This window comes from Oncorhynchus keta, unplaced genomic scaffold (assembly GCF_023373465.1).
Source record: "Oncorhynchus keta strain PuntledgeMale-10-30-2019 unplaced genomic scaffold, Oket_V2 Un_contig_24701_pilon_pilon, whole genome shotgun sequence".
NCBI classification, from domain to species: Eukaryota; Metazoa; Chordata; class Actinopteri; order Salmoniformes; family Salmonidae; genus Oncorhynchus; species Oncorhynchus keta.
In genome coordinates, this window is record NW_026284060.1 from 1,280 (window position 1) to 5,035 (window position 3,756).

Below are 3,756 nucleotides of genomic sequence, written 5' to 3' on the forward strand. Positions count from 1 at the left end.
TAGTTTACCTGTACAGTCAGAAAATATTTCAGAAATGTTCCTCTTTCAAAGTATTTATGCAGATTCAAAGAGATCAGTCTATATTTGACAATGCAACACGGACGATCTGACATAAATGTACCCGTTGAGATTCTGTGGAAGATGACGGGGATCGGGTCTCTGGTTACTAGAACTTCATCCTCGTTTTCAGAGTTTGACACGTATGTGTTGTCTGTGTTGAAGAAAGAAAGTAAAAAACATTCATCAATAAACAGACCTTACACACGATACCTGGTATGGGGCAACCGGTGGGTTATCAATGACAGACATTACACACGATACCTGGTATGGGGCAACCGGTGGGTTATCAATGACAGACATTACACACGATACCTGGTATGGGGCAACCGTGGGTTATCAATGACAGACATTACACACGATACCTGGTATGGGGCAACCGGTGGGTTATCAATGACAGACATTACACACGATACCTGGTATGGGGCAACCGTGGTTATCAATGACAGACTTTACACACGATACCTGGTATGGGGCAACCGGTGGGTTATCAATGACAGACATTACACACGATACCTGGTATGGGGCAACCGTGGGTTATCAATGACAGACATTACACACGATACCTGGTATGGGGCAACTGGTGGGTTATCAATGACAGACATTACACACGATACCTGGTATGGGGCAACCGGTGGGTTATCAATGACAGACATTACACACGATACCTGGTATGGGGCAACCGGTGGGTTATCAATGACAGACATTACACACGATACCTGGTATGGGGCAACCGGTGGGTTATCAATGACAGATTATATACATGATACCTGGCATAGAGCAACCACTACCCGTAGTTGACCTTTCAACTCAGACAGTTCCACTGACTAGACCCACTACTCGTAGCTGACCTTTCAACTCAGACAGTTCCACTGACTAGACCCACTACCCGTAGTTGACCTTTCAACTCAGACAGTTCCACTGACTAGACCCACTACCCGTAGTTGACCTTTCAACTCAGACAGTTCCACTGACTAGACCCACTACCCGTAGTTGACCTTTCAACTCAGACAGTTCCACTGACTAGACCCACTACCCGTAGTTCACCTTTCAACTCAGACAGTTCCACTGACTAGACCCACTTCCCGTAATTCACCTTTCAACTCAGACAGTTCCACTGACTAGACCCACTACCCGTAGTTCACCTTTCAACTCAGACAGTTCCACTGACTCAGACCCACTACCCGTAGTTGACCTTTCAACTCAGACAGTTCCACTGACTAGACCCACTACCCGTAGTTGACCTTTCAACTCAGACAGTTCCACTGACTAGACCCACTACCCGTAATTCACCTTTCAACTCAGACAGTTCCACTGACTAGACCCACTACCCGTAGTTGACCTTTCAACTCAGACAGTTCCACTGACTAGACCCACTTCCAGTAGTTGACCTTTCAACTCAGACAGTTAAACTGACTAGACCCATTACCCGTAGTTAACCTTTCAACTCAGACAGTTCCACTGACTAGACCCACTACCCGTAGTTCACCTTTCAACTCAGACAGTTCCACTGACTAGACCCACTACCCGTAGTTGACCTTTCAACTCAGACAGTTCCACTGACTAGACCCACTTCCCGTAGTTGACCTTTCAACTCAGACAGTTGTAAGTAATTCATCTTTCATGGATATTACGTTCCATTGCGTGACACATCCCAAAGCAGCCTTCTCCTCATATCACGGTGACATAATGTGAGATATATGACATAATGTGAGATATATGACATAATGTAGAGATATATTACATAATGTGAGATATATGACATAATGTGACATAATGTCTCATAATATGATATAATGTGACATAATGTGAGATATGACATAATGTGACATAATGTCTCATAATATGACAAAATGTGACATAATGTCTCATAATATGACAATGTGAGATATGACATAATGTGAGATATATGACAATGTGAGATATATGACAATGTGACATATCTCATAATATGACAAAATGTGACATAATGTCTTATAATATGACATAATGTGAGATATGACATAATGTGAGATATATGACATAATGTGAGATATATGACATAATGTGACATAATGTCTCATAATATGACATAATGTGACATAATGTCTCATAATATGACATAATGTGAGATATGACATAATGTGAGATATATGACATAATGTGACATAATGTCTCATAATATGACAAAATGTGACAATGTCTCATAATATAACATAATGTGAGATATGACATAATGTGACAATGTCTCATAATATGACAAAATGTGACATAATGTCTCATAATATGACATAATGTGAGATATGACATAATGTGAGATATGACATAATGTGAGATATATGATATAATGTGACATAATGTCTCATAATATGACATAATGTGAGATAATGTCTCATAATATGACATAATGTCTCATAATATGACAATGTCTCATAATATGACATAATGTCTCATAATATGACATAAAGTCTCATAATGTGACATAATGTCTCATAATGTGACATAATGTCTCATAACATGACAGAATGTGACATAATGTCTCATAATATGACATAATATGACATAATGTCTCATTGACTGAATAAGAATACGGGGCTCGCTGACAGTCCCACTTAGCGGAGAAAGAATCCATATGGTTTCAGAATCTACGGCGTTATGACCATGACCTCATTGGCAGTCTGCGAACCTGAATCACTCTAGGCCTGAGGTCACAGGGGTCATTAGACTAAAGTAGTAGATGATGGCTTGCAAGATATTTACAGTGGAGACACACGGAGAGAGAAGTCATGTCAGTGATGAAATGGCGCGGTCCTTACCTGGGTAGTCGTCAGAGACGTGCACAGAGTAGGACACCCTGGAGGAGAATGAAGAAATACATTAAAAACATGATTATTCAAATACTAATCAATAATTCAGTCAATAAATCCAATGTCTTTAATAAACCTGTATTACATCAACAGTTGTGGTAAAGTGACAGAAAAAAAGCAGGTGTGTCCAGTAGCTGTCAGTAACTACCAGTAGTTATAGTAAATGGAAAATACATTATCGTTGTGACCTGATCAATACATCAATAAGATCTTAATGAACCAGACGGTGTACATTTACAGTTTCTCAGTTCCCAGTTGACTCAACACTGGGAGCCGGTGAAACTGGCAGGCTAAGCGGCTCTGCGTGGCTCACTAGATAGCAGCGGGCTAGTCAATTTCATATGTTAAAATTACGGAACTTGCCGATAACTTCATTCACACACGACTTTACACATCCTAGTTAAAAGTACGGGTTCACAAACAGGTTTACCCGTGGGTGCCTCCCAGAATAACTTGAGAGTGTTTATGAGCAACAGCAGACCCAATTAGCATGATTCTGGTGTCGGCTCAATCAAACTCCCAATCTACTAAATGAGTTCTCTCTCCCAGCAGTAGGAGGGCTTTGAGCGATAGGCTCTGTCACAAATTACATCCTATTCTCCTACTTAGTGCACTACTTTTGACTAGGGCCCATGAGGTTCTAATCAAAAAGTAGGGCACTATTTGTGACACAGTCATGGGATCCAACACAATGGCTGAGCCAGCAAAGGAACAGAAAAGTCGAACCATATGCAGTATTTTTAGCATGTAGGCTACAATAGAAGTCTGTCTGCAAGTTTGTACCAGGGGCAGAGTTCTTGAGAACTAAGAAAAAGCATCCTTAAAAAGGTGTGAGTTTCAACCAGGGGTGCTC

At 40.8% G+C, this 3,756-nt stretch overlaps 1 long non-coding RNA gene across 1 annotated transcript; it reads right to left on the bottom strand.

Moving 5' to 3' along the window:
• Positions 1-268: 268 nt before the first annotated feature.
• On the bottom strand, positions 269-803 carry LOC127922145 (uncharacterized). Its single transcript, XR_008110469.1, has 3 exons — positions 675-803; positions 423-473; positions 269-372 (listed from the first exon to the last, which is right to left on the bottom strand). It is a non-coding gene; the product is annotated as an uncharacterized LOC127922145 (long non-coding RNA).
• Between the last annotated feature and the right edge of the window lie 2,953 nt (positions 804-3,756).